Here is a 20,221-nt window from a genome sequence, read left to right as displayed (position 1 = left end):
GATGGACTTAAAGGATATTATGCTAAGTAGAATAAGTCAGACAGAGAAGGTCAAATACCATATGATTTCATTTATATGTGCAATCTAAAAAGAAAAACAAAATAAACAAACAAAACAGAAACAGACTCATAGATAAAGAGAACAAATGGTGATTGCCAGATAGGAAGGGGTTTGGGGGTCTGGGTGAAAAAGATGAAGGGATTAAGAAGTACAAATTGGCAGTTACAAAATTGTCACAGGGATGTGAAGTACAGCATAGGGAATATAGTCAATAACATTGTAATAACTATGTATAGTGCCAGGCAGTTACTAGACTAATGGGGGATGGGGGCAGGTCACTTCGTAAATTATGTAAATGGCTAACCACTATGCTATATACCTGAAACTAACATAAAATAATATTGATTGTCAACTCTAACTAAAAAATAAAAATAAAATAAATAAAATAAAAGTGGCCTGAAATTTGAATGTGCTCCCCATCCACTCACAGTTCCATCAGTACAGAACAACCCTTATTGGCTCCAATTCCTTGAGAAAAAACTCTGTCAGATCTAACACTCTAATCAAAAGGCAGAGATCATCATACTGGATTAAAAACTAACATCCACCTATATGATGTCCACAAGAGAGAAAAGAAACAGATTCAAAGACACAAAGAGATTGAAGGTAAAATTATGGAAGAAGGTATTCAAAATAGTATTCATAAGGGAGCTCAAGTGGTGAAACTAATATCGGACAAAACAGACTGACATGAAAGAACTGTTATTAGAGATATAAAGTAATATTTCACAATGATAAAGGGTCAATACATCAGGAAGTAAAACAATTACAAGCGTATACATATTGAGAAACAGAGCTTCAAAATACATGAAGCAAAAACCGAAAGAATTGAAATCAAAATAAACAATTCCACAATAACGGTTGAATATTTCGATATCCCCCTCAATAAACTTGATAGAAACACTAGATGCAAAATCAACAAGGATGTAGAAGAGTGGAACAACACTATCAACCAATTCACTTTGACATAACACAGAACGCTCTGACTGCAGACACACATTCTTTTCAAGTCTCTATGTAACATTTCCTAGGAAAGCCCATATGTTAGGCCATAAAACAAGTCCCATTGTATTTAAACAGATTAATTAAACAAAGTATTCCCTGACTACAATGGGGTTAAATAAGAAATCAATGAAAGAAATCTGAGAAATCTCATAATGTTTGGAAATTAAATAACACACTTCTAAATAACCTATAAATTAAAGATGTCACAAGGGGAATTAGAAAATATGTTAAGCTAAGCATAAATAAAAACACAACATATAAAAATGTGTGAGATTCAGGTAAAGCAGTGCTTAAATGGATATTTATAGCACCAAATGCTATAAATATATATAAATTTATATTTATGTATAAAGTATAAATTATAAATTTAAAAATTATAAATATATAAATATACAAAGAAGAAAGCTCTCAATAATCTAATCAATAACCTAATATTCCACAATAAGAAAATAGAAAATGAAGGCCGATCTAAATATAAAGCAAGTAGATGAAAGTAATGAAGATTAGAAGAGAAATCAATGAAATAGAAAACAAAAAAAAATAGAGAAAAATCAATAAAATTCAGATCAGTTCTTTGAAAAGATCAATAAAATTGAGAAGTCTTTAGCTAGACTGATAAAGAAAAAGAGAGAGAAGACACAAATTTACAAAATCAGGAATGAGAGGACATCATTACTGAGCCTACAGAGATTAAAAGCATTATAAGAGAACTATTATAAACAAATTTATGCCAAAAAAAACCTAGATAAAAAGGACAACTCCTCAGAAAGACAAAAATTACCAATACTTATTCATGAAAAAGTAAAAAATCTGAATAGGATTCTAAGAAGTAGAGACATTGTTTACATCTTCCCGTAAAGATAGCTCAGAACCTGATGGCTTCAAATAACTAGAGAAGATATAGTATCAACCCTTCACAAACTCAGAAAATGGAAGAGGGTATACTTCCTAACTGATTCTGGGAGGCCAGTATTACTCCGGTAGCAAAGCCAGGCAAAGAAACCTCAAAAAAAGAGAATACTACAGACCAATATCCCTAATATACATAGATACATTAATCTTTAGCAAGCTATTAGCAAACTGATTCCTGAAACATAAAAAAAGGATGATAACACCATGACCAAGTGGGATCTACCTCTAAAACACAAGGCTGGTTTAACACCTGAAAACCAATTGATATAATACAGTACATTAATAAAATAAAGGACAAAATCCACATAATCATCTCAATAGAAAAGCATTTGACAAAATCCAATATGCATTTGTGATAAAAGCTCTCAACAAATTAGGAAGAGAAGAGGTGTTTCATAACCTGATAAAGGGCATCTGGAAAAAACCCATTGCTAACATCATACCAGCTGGTGAGAAAGTGAATGCTTTTCCCCTAAAAATCAAGTACAAAGCAACAACGTCTACTCTCATCACTTCTTTGCAACATGGTACTGGGGGTTTTAGCCAGGAAAATAGGCAAAAACAACGACAAAAAATAAGGAAATATATAAAAATGTCTTCATTTTCAGAAGACATGATTTTGTATGTTAAAAATATCAAAAAAATCCACATAAAATGCATAAGAACTTAGTAAGGTTGACTGACATGAGATTGATATAAAAAAATCCATTGTATTTTCATGTCAGCACTGAAAAATCCAAAAATGAAATTAAGACCACAATTTCATTTACAATAGCATCACAGATAATAAAATACTTAAGAAAAAGTTAACAAAAGAAGTATAAGGCTTACATGCTGAGACACTGAAGCCTCAATATTATCAAGATGGAAATAGATCTATAAATGTAACACAATTCCTATCAAACTCCTAGTAAGATTTTTTATACGAATTGACAACATGATTTTTTAAAAATCTGTATGAAAATGCAAGAGACTTAGAGTAGCCACACCAAATTTTTAAAAGAAGAACAAATTAAGGACTTATAGACAGAAAACAGATTAGTGGCTGCCAAATTAACCTAATTAATTGCAAATGGGCATGGGGGAACTTTTTGGGCTAGTGGAAATGTTTGAAAACAGATTGTGGTGACAGTCACATACCTCCATCAATTTGTTAAAAATCATTGAATTGTACACTTACAATGAGTGAATGTTAAGCTGTGTAGATGGTGCCTCAGTAAAGCTGTTTAAACTCTTGAAAACATAAACTGTGGAAACGTGACATCCAACTGCAGTCGGATTGGCTCTGTTTCGGTTTGAATCATTGCTGCTGCTGAAGTTATGTTAGAATTTGAAATAATTATGTGACTTTAACTGCTAGATCTCCAGAAAATACCTAACAATATTTTAAGAAATAAACATTCAGTAAATTTTGTTGTTTATTTATAGCGATTTACTATTTGCCGTGCTTTCTTCAGTGCAAGTTGCTGTCCTTCTCAGGGCAGAATACTACTCAGTACAAGCAGCTATTAATTAAGAGCTCAGCTCCTGCACTGGAAGCAAGCAGAAGAAGGGCAAAGAAAGCCCAACAGATGTCCCCAGAATGAGTGTGGTTCTTCTAGCAAGTTCCCTAATTTCCACCTGCCATATGCTGGGAAATACTTCTTGTCAGGAGTAGCAGTAAAATAATCAGCCAGAAAAAAACCCAAAAACCACAACAAAAAAACACCTTTAAATTGTATGCACTGGCAGTTGAAATGTGTAAACGTAAAAATCAACTCATGTGTTGAATCAACTTTGGTCATGACCAAGTGCAGAGGTTGTTAGATTGATAGGGGCTATTTAAAGAGGAAGATGGGTTAGGGATGGGGGTGGGGATGATATCAAGACTAACCTGGGAACCCTAGTTAACTGGCTTTGTGATAGATGAGTAGACCAAAGAAACCAGATAACCAAGAACAGAGCCACAAAATATTCTCATACGTTACAATGAAAAAAAGAATACATTATACTACACTGAAATTAAATATACCAGAAGCTAAGATAGCAAACAATTGAAAACAGGTTTCAGCAAGCTTTTTCTATAAATGGCCAGATAGTAAATATTTTACACTTTGCAGGTCACATATATCTGTCCCTTACTCTCCTCTACCTCCTCCTCATTTTTCTTCTTCTTCAACAAACCTTTAAAAATGTAAAAACCAATCTTAGTTCAACAGCAGGCTACAGGAAAGGGCCATAGTTTTCAACAAGATGAAGAAATGATATAAACAGAAAATTGCTAAACATACCAAAATAAGCTCTTACATGGAAAGAGAGAAGTATAAATTAAAACATAACATTCTGAGATAACATTGCACACCCTTAGTTTGCAAAAAAAAAAAAAATAGTCTAAGTGTTTCAAGGGATGCAGATCAACTGAAATTCCTACACTGCTAGTGGAAGTGTAAATTGATTCCACCACTTTGGAGGGCAATTTTGTACTATATGGGGAATTTGAAGATGTACACACCGTGTAATTCAACAACTCCACTAACAGTGCTATGGAAAAAAATGGGAAACCATTCAATGTCTATTACTGGATAATCAATTGTTTATAAATGGAATACATAAATATAATATATGAATATAAATAAATGGCAGTTCAGATGAAAAATATAGAATTTATATATATTCACATGGACAAATTCTATAAAAATTTTTTGTATTGAAAATTATATTGCAAATTAAGACACTGTGAAGAAGCAGCTAGGGGTACTGGTTTCCCCAGGCATCAAAATGTATTATAAAGCTATGGTGGTTAAGACAATTTGGAATTAGTATAAGGATAGACAGCCAAACTGATAGAACTGAAGAAACCTAGAAATGAACCTATGCAAGTTGGAAATGAACAGCACTATAGATCAGTGGAAAACAGGACAGACTTCTCAATAAATGAAACTGGGACAATCAGTTATCTATAAGAAAAAAATATGGAATTAGATCCTTGCCTTATACCATATTACAAACATCAATTTCAGGTAAATTAAATAGAAATGTGAACAGCAAAACTTTAGAACTCTAAGAGGAGAATATCTTTATGATGTCAGAACAACAACAAAAAAGTATTCGTAAATAAACCCCCAAAGTGCTAACCATAAAAGGAAAAGATTGATAAATTTGACTACAATAAAATTGAGAATGTTTCTTCAACAAAAACTCCGCTAAAAATGAAAAGGCAAGCCACAAACCAGAGGTAAATATCTGCAACATATATTACCAATAAAGGAGTAATACGCAAAGTATATAAAAAGTTTTTACAAATCAATAAGAAAAAAGACAAGCCTCATAGAAAAATGAACAAGGAATGCAACAGTCACACAGAAAAGAACCAGAAATGACCAATAGTCATATGAAAAATGATCAATATCATTAATCATAAAGGAAATAGGCTATAACAAGACATCATTTTGTCCTCAACAGATTGTTGTTGAAAAGACCATGAAACATCCAGAACACTTAAATACTGCTGGTAGAGGTATAAACTAGTCAAAACTCTGGGGCATGGTATAAGCTGGTGGAACCACTTTGAAAAATGATAATAATAAATATAATAATAAAATGACACAGAAATTTCACTTTTAGGTATTAACCATAGAGAAATTCTTACATATGTATGCCAGAAAAAAAACAATGTTCATAACAGCCTGTATGTAGTATCCAAAACTTGAAACAACCTAAACATCCAAGATCAGCTCAAGATGCAGTGCGTTCATCCAACGGAATACTGTACAGCAGGGGAAAAAAATCAATTAACCATAACTACACTCATCAACATGGATGAACCACACAAATACATGAGCTCGAAAGTATACAGTCTCGAAAACAGTCTGGAGGTTTCTCAAAAAATTAAAAATGGATCTACTTTTTGACCTAGCAATTGTACTTCTGGGTGTTTATCCAAAGAATACCAAAACAATAATTCATAAAGATCTATGCACCCCCATGTTCATGGCAGCACAATTTACAATAAGCAAGATATGGAAGCAGCCTAAATGCCCATTGATAGATGATTGGATAAAGAAGTAATGGTTCATATATACAATGGAATATTACTCAGCCATTTAAAAAAAAATGAAATCCTACCATTTGCAATAACATGGATGGACCTAGAGGTTATTATGCTGAGTTAAGTAAGCCAAAGAAGATAAATACCATACAATTTCACTTATACGCAGAAGCTAAGGAACAAAAAGAACAAACTAATCAAAAACAGACTCGCAAATATAAAGGTGACAGCCAGAGGGGAGGGGGATTGGGGGCTGGGAGAAAGGGGTGAAGAGTTAAAGAAGTACAAATTAGTAGCTGATAGATGGTCACGGGGATGGGGAGTACGGCATAGGGAATGCAGTTAGCATTAGTATAATGGTTTCTGGTGGAAAACCAGAGGAGAGAAAGAGCAATCAGGGGGATCGTTTTATAAACAATATAAATGTCTAACCAATGTACTGTATACTTGAAACTAATAATAAAATACAATTTTAAAAAAAGTATACAGTCTTGGAAGAACACATACAACAGATATTCTGCACAGTTTAAATACATTCAAAACTCAACAATATATTGTTCAGGATTACACACAAACTATATGGCAAACTATAAAGAAATGTAAAGAAACAATAAACACTCAACTCAAGGAAGTGGTGGCTTATCATTGGGACAGTGGGAAGCATGGCGCTTCAGAAGTGTCGGCATAGCTTATTTCTTCTGGGCGGTGGGCACACAGGTATTGATTTTATTATTATGATGATGTAAATCTTACATATAACATTTATAATATTTGTAGAATATATAAGTTTAAAATGAAAAAATTATGTGGCAGAAAGAAAAGTACATTAAGATACCACTCACATAAAGTCATAAAGCAAAGAAAATAAGAGCATATTTGCTTTCTGGATACACGCACACCTAGTATAAACAGAAAAACACTCCCATAGAGTACTAACTGATATAATAATGAGCCTCTTTGGAGGAGAACGTCATGGGGATGGAGGAGGTTACTTGAGAAAGGTTACAAAGAGATTTTAACTATAATCTGCAACTTTCTACTTAAAACATAAAACAGCTCAAGCTAAGATAGCAAAAAATATTGTTCACTCTGAGTGTTGGGTACATAGTTGTTAGGTATCAGGTTGCCACGTTTAGCACAAAGAAAAAAACAAGATGTTCAGTGAAATTGAATTTCAGATAAACAATGAATAATTTCTTAGTTTACATAAATTTTAATGTAAACATAAGGACAGACTGTGTTTTATCTAGCAACCCTAGTTAGTTATATTAATCTCTGTATCCGAAATATAAGAAAAATATGTTTGTCCTGTTTCTGTACATTATAACAAATTAACCAGTAATTACATATTTAGTATGCACAAAACAAGGGGAGATTACAGAGGACCTACCGCCTGTATCTTCAAGGCTTTCTGAACAGATCCATTTTCTTTGATTATTTAACTCTGAAAACTGACCTACCTATCATTTAAAAATGATAATTGTCATTTATTGTCTGCTAAGCTCTTGACATGCAATATCTTATTTGATCTCCATAACAACCCAGACCTGGAACTATTTTTCTTAGTTTTCTTACAGTTTCTGGTACTTCCCCAAGGCTCAGAAATTTGTCAAAGTCACACAGCTAGAGTATGGTTCCAAAGCCATTGTTCTTTCCACCTGAGAGCCCCAAACACTAAGACACACACACACACAATCTTTTTCCAGTCTTCCTCCCCCACAGATGCTGCTTGAACCTCTGAATTTCATTTTGTGTCTGATCCCCCTCTGGCAAGGAATAATTGCTGCCCTCATTTGTTATCTTTCTAGATACAGAGCACCCTCCTACTTATACTTCTCCGCTAGTACCGACGGAGCCTTGCTTCAAATCTCTGACTAACTGGTGTCTTGTGGCGAGAAGGCACTCAATACATATTTGTCAATTGACTGGCCAGCATTTCCCTAAGGGCATTCTGGAAGGCAGCCATGGACTTGGCCACTTCTGCCAGTTCTACTTGCAACACAAAGTTCCTTGTCTCCCAAATTTCACGAGAAAGTGCTCCAATTCCTGCTGGTCAGGAGAGAACCTTCCCGGGCCCTGAAGCCCCCGCTCTGTGTAGACACCACCTGGGAAGCCCAGAGACAATCCTCTCATGAACCTCCATATAATTAGACCTTTTTGTCATTTAGGAGAGCAGAGTCCCTTCTGCCCCACAGAAAAACAAAAGCCCTGTTGGCTTCCTTTCAAATATGCTAATTGCCCAGCTTCCAAGTTTCAGCTCAAGGCCCATTTTTATGCCGGATTTAAAAATAAAGGCCTGACAGACAATGAGGTCTTGAATGGAAATGCTGACAACGCAGATTGGTGAGAACAAACAGCTATTCCAGGAAGGAAACAAGGCAGGGAGGCCATGGGCACCGTTCTGCCTTGCCTCACTCTGAAACCCCTGGCTGTCATCCCCATCTTAGAAGTGCTTCAGACTCCACAGGCCCCAGCCCAAGCCTGACTTCTTCAGTGAATACCTGCATGTGGGGGAACCGTTTCTGAAACTCCAGATAAACAATGTGCTCACACGGACCCTGGGGAACGGGGTCCCGGGAACCAGTGTGCAGTTTCTCTGTTCCTGTTGGTGCTGGCTCTTTGTTCGAAGGAAGTCCAGGCAGTATTTAAAACAGTAGCCACAAATAACTGGACTTCCAGAGTGTCTGAAGTAAGCCTAAACTATGGTGAGTGGATGGACTTCACAAACATCATTTTACTGGGTGACGCTGAGAGCTAACGTCATAACCCAAAGGATCTGGGCCCAAATACAAATTGTAACAGCTCCATCTGGATGGCAGTTTTAATGTTCTGTGTCAATGGAGGCTGCACCCCCTATTCTCACCCAAACGAGTGTGAAGTGAGTCCATGTTATCATCTGCTTTCATTTAAATTCGCTAGTGAAGTTGGTATTATTGTCCCCATTTATGGTGAGGATCGCAAGCCTCAGAGAGGTTAGATCAATTAAATCAGTTACCCTAGACCACACTGTTAGTAAGTGATAGAGACGAAATTCAAAACCAAGAGTGAGAAGTGATGGGGTTCAAGACACACTGCCCCAATTATGGCACCTTGGCACATTGAAAACATGAAGCTGAAGGAGTTTGAGGAAACCAGATGCAGGAAGGTGGCTCTGACTTTCCCTGACCCTTCTCCCCTGAAATAATCATAAGACTCTCATGTGACAGGGTCTCTCCCTGTACCCGAAGGGAAAGAGCATCCTTATCTCTAGGAACAAAGGGACCCCAAGAAGAACTTACGTAAGTTTCCAAAACTTACCTCTCGTACTTTGGCCTCTCACATTTCTATGCGACAGTTCTGGTCATCAAAAAGCATAAAGGTATTCAGGTCCAACTTTCTCTGCATCTTCTCTTCCTCATGAAGACTCCCATGTCACATAAAATTCACATAAATGCTTTCCTCCTGTTGATTTATCTTCGGTCAGTTTGATTTTTCAGACCCAGCCAGGGACACTAAAAGGGTGGAGGAAAACTTTTTCCTCCCCCACAGATGCTACGCTGCCCCATCCTTGCTGCTCAAAGAGTGGGCTCCAGACCCACAGCATTGGGCTTGCCTGAAAACTTCTCAGAAATGCAGTGTCTCGGGCCCCACCTGAACCGGAATTCCCCTTTTAACAAGATCTTCAGGACTTCACGTACATATGAAAGTTTGCGAAGTGCTGACTCACATCCCATCCCTTCTCATATGACCCGGCTGCGGTGCAGGAAGAGATGAGCATGGAGCTTTGAGGACCTTGGAAGACTTAAAGATCCTAGGAGAGTGGAGGGCCAGGTGGAAGGATTCAGCATCGCAGTTATGTTATGTCTCAAAGGACTGCCTACCTTGGGGGCAGTGCGAAAAAGAATAAAGCGATAGCCTCTGGGTCTAGAGCTATTCGAATCCCAGGAAATTTGTTAAATTTTCTGAATCTCAGTTTCTTTATCTCCAAAATGAGAATAATGCTACATCATAGGTTGTTCTGTTATTAAATAAGACTGTATAGGGGTGTGTGTGTGTGTGTGTGTGCACGGTAAAACATGACCGGAATGTCATACCTCGTCAAGAAGTGGGTACACATTAAATATTAATATCCATATTAAATCTTATGTTATCCAGAGTTCGAGGATACTGTGAAAAGAGTTCTTTTGCAAACAATAGCAACTACTGTGGCTAGTTCAAGGGCTTCACGACTGAACAAAAAATCGCTGCAAGAATCCCGTTCAAGTGGGAGCTCCCAGGAAAAGTTCCCACGCACAGAAGCACCTTCAAGCCACACTTGCCTCCACAGCAGAATCCAACACCGGCAAAGCGACTGCATTACCCTCTGCTGGCTCCCCTCCCTCTCTGCCTGGTCCAAGGAGTGTCTCATTGGTGCAGCCCAGAACCAGGGTTGCAAGGAAACCTGGGAAATGTAGTTGTTAGCTCTCCAGAGGCTACAGAACCAGGAGGCACCCCAGAAGGATGATGGGGAACAGTGTTAAGTATCCGCCAAAGACAGTCTTTACTATGCCCTAACTAGCACAATTTGAGTCAGAGACTCATCTGTGGGCTGGGTAGGGTGGGGATAAGGACATGCTGATAGGAGTGAATAACTAAACAGTAGAATGTCCCTAGATGTTGCAGAGCAGCCGATAGGTAAATCCATTCCAAGGATTGTATCGAATTTGCACCTACAAGGGGAGTGCAGGGAAGGCTGCTGGCAGGACCTTCTGGGGTGACATTAACAGGCAGCCTTTTCCTTTGTGCCCATGCCTGCTTACTCACTCCCTGGCACCCAGCCCAGAACCCATATTCCTTCTGGATACCCCGCACACCCACTGTAGGGCCCAGCCTTGCCTGGACTCCTTTGGCCATACCACTTGATCAGAATTAATTCACCAGAATATGTAAATGAGGTGCTGAGGGCTTGATAAGTTATGTAGTCTCAAGGATGTGTCTGAACTTTCCAGTAGTGAATTTCCAGGCCATGGGAGCATGTTAGCAGAGGTGGACCTCCACTAGCTGGGGGCGCTGTGAGATAGAGCCACGCACTGTGTGAAATGTCGGGCCAAATAGCCTGTAAGCCTCTTTCTAATTCTGAAAATGTACAATGTCTTAAGCTCCCAGAGAAGGACTGTCACAGGAGGAACTGAGGCACACAGTAGACAGATAGGGGAGATTCAGAGCTGGGGTTCTCCACAACCTGCAAATCGACATCTGCCTCCCCCACTGACTTAAGCACCTGACCCAGGGGCTTCTCAGAATTGCCCCCATCCCTCATCCAGATGAAAGCGTTGTTCTGTAAGCTATTGACCTGAAACAGTTAATGCTCTCCTCAGAGGGGCCCGGCTTGGGCTCTGAAATGGTCACAGGAATGCCTACTTCTGCAAACCCACCAGAGGTGACACATAAATAGGTTCTTTCTATAATATTATGAATGTCCGTGGGCCAGAACTGGTTAAAAATTTGAAAAAACAAAACAGAACAACATTATGTGCTGTGGGGAGCAGATAGGATTATGGTAGGTTTCTTTTTCTCTTTTATTTGGATTTCTGTGACTATTTTTATAAAGTTTCTTCGCAGACTTCAGGGAAAAAAAATCATTTCTCTGGACTTAAGGGGCACTGTGTTAATCGTTGTTTTAGGAAGATGAACAGCATGGTCTTCAATGTGTCTCCTTTTGTCTTAGGAGGTTAAAGGCCATCAGTGGGTTTGAAGGCTTTGGGCCAACAGTTCCAAATCCAAGCTGATGGCGCCTCAGACTCCGTGGCCATCTGCGCGTGGAGTTGTTTTGCTTAGTTTGGGTTTGACGAGGCGAGGTTGGCAGGATTGGTTTCAGGTGTTGTTATCCGCACAGCAGCCGAGGAGACAAGAAGCTCTGGGCCTTTTCTGTTTTTTCAAAAACAAAAGTATTCTTTCACAGTCATCCGGCTCTGGTGCTGACTTGCTGGGTGGAGATGGCAGGCTGAACACCTGCCTCTGATTTTGATCTCTCCTGAAACCCTGCTAAACTATAATAAAGAGCACAGGTGAGAAGGGGACAAGGTTTCGGAGGCTGGGAAGCAGATGAAAAGCAAACTTGGCAGTGCAAAGAGGTCAGATTCTACACAATTGCCATTGCAGCACCCTCGAAAATCTCAAGAAATAGCTGCAGCAGGCACTTCCAGAAGTGAAGGTGAAGGGAGAAGGCTGGAAAGGGTTGGAGAAACACCTGGGTTTGCAAGTCTGTACCACTCTCCTTGCTGCCGCCCACCCCCCCACCCCGCCTCCCTCTTGCCACTGCTCTCTCCCCCAAAACACAACACTGTTAGGAAGCTGGAGATTTAGTCTGTGGAGAAAGCAAATGGAGAGTCTCGGAATTGGGGGCATCAGGCACAACTGAGGACAGGTCCTGTAACTAAAAGAACGGGAAAATGACATGTGTTGTGCTTACTGGGAGCTGCAGTGGGCAGCCCTCTTCTCTCAGCCCCCAGAACACGGGCAGGCAGGTCTTCGCCCTCTGCAGAGGGTGCCGGAAGCTTCTCCTCAGGGGAGTCAGGTGGCCCAAGAGGAGAGACGTGAAGGTATTGACATCAGGGATTCCCCAACGTGTGGCCCAAGCAGAGGATCCGACTGAGATGCTAACATCAGCACTGCCCCCCAATCACAGTGCAAAACATCCAGTCGGCCTTGTCCTCCCCACATGGTCATCTTCTCCTCCCCTTTCCCTCCTTTGACAAACTATGTCTTTCTGCCTCAGGCCGGCAGCCCCTGGGCTCTAGACCCGTCCCCTTTGGCCTTCCCAGTAAAGGTATCCTGAGCTTCTTTCTTCCTGTCAGATGACAGATCCTTCTAGTCAGCACTGGACCCTGACTGAGTCTCTTCTACGTGGAGGAACCCCTCCTCCAGTCCCGCATTGTCTCCATCCTACACGCTTCCTCTGCTCCCCTTCGTGGTCAAATTTCCTCACTTTCCACTCAAATGTCCTCAGCCCACTCCAGACTGTCTCATGCCTCATAACCCCACCACATCTGCCATTCCAAAAAGGGGCATGAAAACTGGTAAAAACAGAGACATCTCAATCCTCTTCTCGACTTGGCAGCAGCATTCAGTGTGACCAGAGCCTTCTCGAAATTCTCTCTTCACTGGTTTCCACAGCATCCTCTTCCCCTAATTTCTCTCCTACTTCACCGACCACTTCTTAGCTTCCTTCGCTACCTCACTTTCCCCTACTCAACCTATAAATCCTGACATTATTCTAACTCTGTCAGTCCTAGGCTTTCTATTTTTCTCACTCTACACTCTCTCCTTAGCTGATCCTCTTCACTTGTTCTCAAATGTCTACCTTCAGCTCCCACCTTTCTTCTATGTTCAGTTTCATCTTTGGACATCTTCCAGGCATCTCCAACTTAATACATCCAAACTGAGCTCACCATTACCCCTCCAAACTTGCTGCTCCTCCAAAGCCCTCCTGGGAGATGACCAACATCTGTACAGTTGTTCATATTGAACGCCCTCTTCACTTCCCATGTTCAAGCCTTCACTAGTCCTGTTGATTCGACCTCCAAAACATATTGCAAATCCATCTCTTACTCTCCGTCTCCACAACTACCACCCTCACCTTTTGCTTCTTGACTGCTTCCCCACACTTGTTCTTGCCCTCCAGTGTCATTCCCCTGCTTCGGACCCTCTGTTGGCTTTCCATTGTTTCTAGGATAGAACAAGGCCTTTATTTAATTTGGCCTGTAAGGCCTGGGCTAACCCAGTCCCTCTTCTTCCACTTTCCACTTTGCCCTTCCCTCCCTTCCTGCCCCTGGCCCTTAACACTTGCTGCTCCCTCTGCTTACAGTCTCTTCCTTCTTTCCCTCCATCCTCAGTGTTATGGACTGAATGTTTGTGTCCCCCCAAAAATTCACATGTTGAGCCCTAACCTCCAATGTGACTATATTTGGAGATAATTAAGGTTAAATGAGATCCTAAGGGTGGGGCCCTAATTCAATAGGATTTGTATCCATAAAAGAGACACCAGTGACCAATGGTGCCACCCTAACCCCTCCTTGTGGGGCGCAGTAAGAAGACAGACAGCTGTTTACAATGTCTACAAGCCAGGAACTGAATCAGCCAGCACCTTGACCTTGGATCAGCCTCTAGACTGTGAGAAGCAACTTTTTGTTGTTTAAGCCACCTGGTCTACGGTATGTTGTTATGGCAGCTCTAGCCAGCTAATATATTCAACTAACCTCTATCCTTCAGGTCTCTGTTTAAACCACATTGACTTTTTAAAAAAATCATCTCTGATGCCCCGCTCCTGTACCACATACCTATTTGGATAGGACTCCTAGTGCTCAGTCTCATGGCAGTTGTGTTCGTTTTTGTAGTACTTGTCACGATAGCGCTAATTCCATGTGTTACTATTGCTACGTTCTTCGCTAGATTATGGTTGATAAAGGAGGAGACAACCGCTCTGTCGTTCATCGATGAAAGCCCAGTATGTAACACAGGGTCCGGGACATAGTAGGTGCCTAATAAATATTTTAAATATGTAATCAAAAAAGCTACCCCTGAATTTGAGGAAATCTTCTGGAGCAGTTTTTAAGTTTTGTTTTTAACTCTACAATCTTACAAAAGAAAGGAAATAAACCTTATTCTCTACATTGCCCTTTCTAATTTGAAATGCTCAACTTGTCAGTGCTCAAATATATATTTTATGGTACAATAGTCAGGCTGCCTTACATTCTGCCATTTTTACTACAGTGAAGAAGGCTCCAGGAAAACCTCCCTTGTTGGAGCTGGGAATCCAATGAAATGTTCTTATCACATGCCTTTCTCCCTTGGTCATGAGACTGTCCCTTAAAGCAGTTCAAGCCTGTAGGTCCTAAGTTCCATACAAATGGTACGATGTGTAATTGTGTGGTAGTTTGAATGGAAAGCCTGTGATTGATGGTTAGTGATGCAATCTGAGCAGATGATAGTTCATCTGTGCTTGTGTGGGCTAACCTAGAGAACCCAGCTCTCTCCATCAGAGCCAGGACTACATCCAATAGTTCCACAGAAGAAGCAGCTTTCAGGCCTGGGCTGTTTTTGTACACTTCCTAACATCTGCTGGTGGAATTGTCTCATCTCCTGAACTAAATGTTTGTGTCCCCTCAAAATCCATATGCTAAAGCCCTAATCCCTAATGCAATGGTGTTTGGAGGTGGCCTTTGGGTGGTACTTAGGTTTAGATGAGGTCATGTGGATAGAGCCCCCATAATGGGATTAGTGCCCTTATAAGAAGATGAAGAAACCAGAGCCCTCTCTTTCTGCCCTATAAGGGCACAGCAAGATGACGGCTATGTGCCAGCGGGGAAGAGAACCCCAGATGAGGAAGTGAACCAGCTGGCACCTTGGTCTTGGACTTCCTAGTCTCTAGCACTGTGAGAAATAAATTTCTGCTGTTTTAGTTACCCAGTCTATGGTATATTATTTTAAGCAGCCAAATGGACTCAGACTGCCTCCAACACTCCCTCCTCATAAATCTGCACTGTATTCTCTCAAGTCAAGGGAATGCTTCCTTCTGGGATCTTGGCAGAGGCAGCCATTTTTAATGTCCACGGATTACTATTGATATACCACAATTGACTGAATCATTCCCTATTGTTGATGCCTCGAGTTATCTCCAAGTTTTCTGGTCTGAACATTTTTAGACTAACAGCTTTTTTCTAACTTTTAGATTTTTCCTCAGAGTAGTTTCCTGCTAAAAGGGTATGAGTTATTCATGGCTCTTAAATAAAGCCATATTGCTTTGCAAGGTGCCAGCAATGTGCAAATTAGTCTGCCCTATCACACACCCATCAATACTAGATCTCGCCATTTCCTTACTTTAACTAGTTTAATAGATACGTAATGGGCCCTTAGATTTACTTTACTACTTATTTCCTTTTGTGAAGAGTTGTTTTGGCTGTAATTTAAAAAATGCCAACACTCAGAACATCGGTTATTATTCTACCAAAAATCAGAAATCTTTACTTGAAGACCCATAGTTTTAACTCTGACACAGCACTTTCCCCATTCTCAAATCTACAACTTATTCATTTTAAATATTAGTGATACTTCAAGGGATTTATGGTAACAAATGGTAAAAACGAAAGCAAACAAATGAACAAATAAGGAAATGCTTCCTTTTCCAACATGGGCCTTCTCAAAGTCACTGTGTTCATGGCAGGCCATCTAGTGGATCCCCATGGGAAAAATGCACAGTGGTGTGGGAAGGAGGCCGTTTTCCCATGGGCATACAGACTGGGCAGGACTTTCAGGACGAATGCTTCTCAGAGTTATGTTCCCTCACAGGAGGAAGACTTGTGCATTTCCCCAAATCCCACAACTCTTGGGTATTATCATTTCATATTTCTTTGGGGAGATGGTGAGCTGGCCTCTTCCTGATATGGGTGTGTAGAAACCAGGGGAGAATAAAAAAACAGTTGTTACATTTACTAAACTGCACAAAGTTGGGGACTCAGTTAAAGGTATGAATTTCTAACACTCATATATACACACAAGCAAACCACGATTCCCATAAACTGAGGTGCCAGCATTAGGGAGTTATTTGCTCACCAAATATTAGTTGAGTTCCCACTATATGAGCAATACCATGTTCACTTTACAGATGGCCTTGGCTGAGACCTGTAGTCTAAAGGAAGGAAAAGACTTAGCTGTGAAAGTAGGTAATGGTGGAAAGGAATAAGATTTGAGAACCAGGGATCACTCTGTGACCCTGACAATCAGAGAATCTGCCATGGGGGAGGTGGAACTTTTTTGTCCTCATGAGTTTATTTTCAGTTTTAATGAAACAAAATAATTCATGCTTATAAAAATTGAAAAAAGCGAAAAGTGAACCAATCTCTCCCTCCCTCATGCACGTCCATTCTCAACAGGTCACCACTGTTTAGAGTTTGCATCATATAATTACAGGAGGCAGATTTTAAACTGGGCCTTAAAGGATGAAAAGATTTGGCCAATAGAGTGGAATGGCAGAGGTATGATGTACTGAGACTCTGGAATAGGAAGAGTTAACTCTAGATGGACACACCGTCCCGTTATCATTATGATAGTCTGATTTTCTAATAGTCTCAGGTCCCTTGAGTTTCCGGTAATACTCATAATTTTTAAAAAAGAAAAGAAAGAGGCGGGGAAAAACTAGTTAATTCATTCCAGATACCTGGCTCCCTTCAAATTCCCCAGATTTTTTTTTTCGTTTTTGGTTTGACCACAAAATGAACCCAAAAGTATGAATCATAAGCCTTCACCTCATGAATGTTCTATTCCAAAACCTTTAACTTTAAGAAGTCTTTATACTGCATGCAGATCCTCAGGCAACTCAATATTTTCCTGCTCTTGCTGGCCCTTGAAAGGAAGAGTTGCATTTGTCTGTAAGTGTGGGAGATGTTTGCTATACAGCAGCTGGTACCTCACTCTCAATTCAGTTAGTAGCAGCCTCATTCTTTGCAGATCTCCTGGACTCATTTACATACCCTTTTTCTAGACAACCTATATTTACCTCTGTCCGCGTACTTAATCCATATTGTAAATTGCTATTAATTATTTGACTATATGCAGACATAAACCCATGAAGGCTGTCTATTCACTGTGGTAAGCTCGATGCCCAAGGTTTCAAATACTTGCAGAATGAATGAATGTATGAATAATGACCGATGACCCACAAAAAATTCTCTATTCTAGAAGTGGCTACAGAGTAAGAGCATTAGCCACCAGATGCGTGTGATGACATGATAACTCACTGACAACTAAGCAGTGACTGCTCCCACACAGGAAGTCTGTTATGCCTCCTTTGTGAATATCCTCACTCACTCATACTTGAGCAAAGTTAGAACTTTCCAGGATCAAACTGCTCTGTACATGACACACATTCTCACTGACCTTTTTCCTGCCACCACTTCCCCCGTCAGTGGTGACCAACGGTCAGCATATGCCGCAAAATTGTTACCAGCATATCTCCCAGATGGTGTCATTCCATGGCCTGTGCCTACCTTCCTTGCCCCAGACCTTCGGAAGGAGGCGGCCTGCTGCATGGCATCTAAAGCCCAGCCACAGACAACGGTCCCGGCCCCAGTGTTCGCCCAGAGCCCCTTGCCACTTGACTTCTTGAGTCATGTTTCCTGTTTCTCTTTCCTTAACTCTTCAGTTCCCGATGTCCTTCTCAGCCTCCTATCCTGTATTAGCCCAGAAAAGGCTAGGTGCTGCTACAGAAACAATCACTCTGAAAACCTCAGTGACTTAATACAGTGTTTATTTCTTGCTCTTGATACATGTCCACTGTGGATCATGTTTCTGCTCATCACAATCATTTAGAGACCTGGGTTGACAGGGATACCTTCTCCACGCACGATTCCATGATTGCTGAGGGTGAAGAAGGCAATACGGCAAATTGCACAAAAGGCCCTAATGCTTATGCTCACATTTCACTGGCCAAAGCAAGTCACGTGGCCATGTCTAATTTCACTGGGTGCACAGAAGTATGATCCTACCGAGTCCTACCAGGAGAGCTGAAATATTTGTGCATGGCGTTAGGGACCACTCTCCTTTCATTGGCAACATGATCGGACGTGTTTGTCAGCCATGCTGACCTTGGCCGTCCTCCCTGACTCTCAACTTTGCTTGCTCCTTCCGTTCTAATCCGCCCACAGTTGCAAGGAGAAAATCGCCCTGGCTGAGGAAACCAGACCACTGCTTCCTGCCAGAGGAAGGAACTAATCATTCATGCAAGATCAGTGTCATCTTATTAGATGGAATTCTCAGAGAGTTTCCAAACACCTTCTTCACCAGGACTTTTCATTCAGCCAGCCAAGTAAGTGCCATGAACATTCCTTAAGCCCTTGTTATGTGCCAAGGACTCTGGAAGGAGCTGGGGTTGCCCCTCTGAACCACACACAGTCCTTGCTATTAAAGAACTAACATGCAGGCAGGCCGACACAAAAGCGTCCAAAGCAAGTTGTGCCTCCGTCGCCATCCCAAGACCTCCAGGGTGGTGGTGGGGAGAAGAAGGATTTCGGGCGGGGGGCCACTGGGAAATCTGCATCAGGGGATCAGCCGTACTTGGAACAAAGCTGCTGCTAGTGGATAGGGGTCAGCCCGCTCTGTTCTCTTCAGCTGAGAAGTTTGTCGGGAAATCTTGGCACTGACCACCCTGAGGCTTTCCTATGAGTTGCCAGCCGACATGGCCAATGATCTTGGCATGTATTGGAGTTTCAGTTTCTCCACTTACAAATGTGTGATTCTGGGCTATTTCCTCATCTGGAAAATGAAATCTTGTGAGGATTAAATGAGATGATGTATACGAAGCACTGACCAAAGTCCCCCAAGTGCGGGAGACAGGCAGGAGGTGGATGCAGGAGACAGGTAGGAGGTGGTAGCCTAGTGCTAATGTTATTAGAAGCGCATCTGAGCACCTGCTGCGGTTACTCAGTGAATGTGACATCAGAGTGACTGATTTTTAATCCTCTTCCCTCTTTTACAACAAAATGTGTGTCAGTAATAATCATTACATGGAATAAATAATATCAATAGCCAGAAAAAATGCAATATAATTTTCCTCTTATTAAACTTTATATAATCATGACCAAAAAAACCATAAAATATAAAATAAATACCCAATACAACAAAGGAAATAAATTTCCAGGACAACAAAGGAAAGAATGAATGGGTTAGTGCTTTATAATTATATTAACATACTTTTTTATAAAGGAGAAAGGTGTTTACCTAAAAATTGGTCTGTGGTGAGCAATAGTATAGTTTAGTAACAATGGAATAAAAGGTAAAATAAATAGAAAAAACAAATATAAATTTTAAATATTCATATTTTCGAGTATTACTCAAATCAAATAATATATTTCATGGATGGAAAATTTGCACATAACAAAGATATCATATCTTGCAGTTTGCATTGTTTTATCATTTTAGATTTTTAACATAAAAGCTCTAAGTGATCATACAGAATGCCAGAATGGAAGGAACTCATATTCATTTCTTCAGCTTTGCAATCATTCTGCTATCACTGCTTATTTCAAAGATACCTTTTGAATGCAGGAATATGTAGAGGATTAGACATGAACTTGAAGTGAACTTACTCAGAAGGAACACAGGCCAGTTTGCTCTCAAAAGGAATGGGTGTAGCTGAGTTTGGGATAATCCGGGGCCAACTGTATGACTGCAAGTCCTCTGAATTAACTTTCTCAGAATGCACAA

At 40.4% G+C, this 20,221-nt stretch overlaps 1 long non-coding RNA gene across 1 annotated transcript; it reads right to left on the bottom strand.

Annotated features, from left to right (window-relative positions):
- Window positions 1-11,499: 11,499 nt before the first annotated feature.
- On the bottom strand, window positions 11,500-18,058 carry LOC120584446 (uncharacterized). Its single transcript, XR_005648035.1, has 2 exons — window positions 17,897-18,058; window positions 11,500-12,012 (listed from the first exon to the last, which is right to left on the bottom strand). It is a non-coding gene; the product is annotated as an uncharacterized LOC120584446 (long non-coding RNA).
- Window positions 18,059-20,221: the final 2,163 nt, after the last annotated feature.

Source organism: Pteropus medius, unplaced genomic scaffold (assembly GCF_902729225.1).
Source record: "Pteropus medius unplaced genomic scaffold, Ma_sr-lr_union100, whole genome shotgun sequence".
Taxonomy (NCBI): Eukaryota; Metazoa; Chordata; class Mammalia; order Chiroptera; family Pteropodidae; genus Pteropus; species Pteropus medius.
The sequence above is the reverse complement of the archived record's forward strand: the minus strand, read 5'-3'. Positions and strand labels throughout refer to the sequence as shown.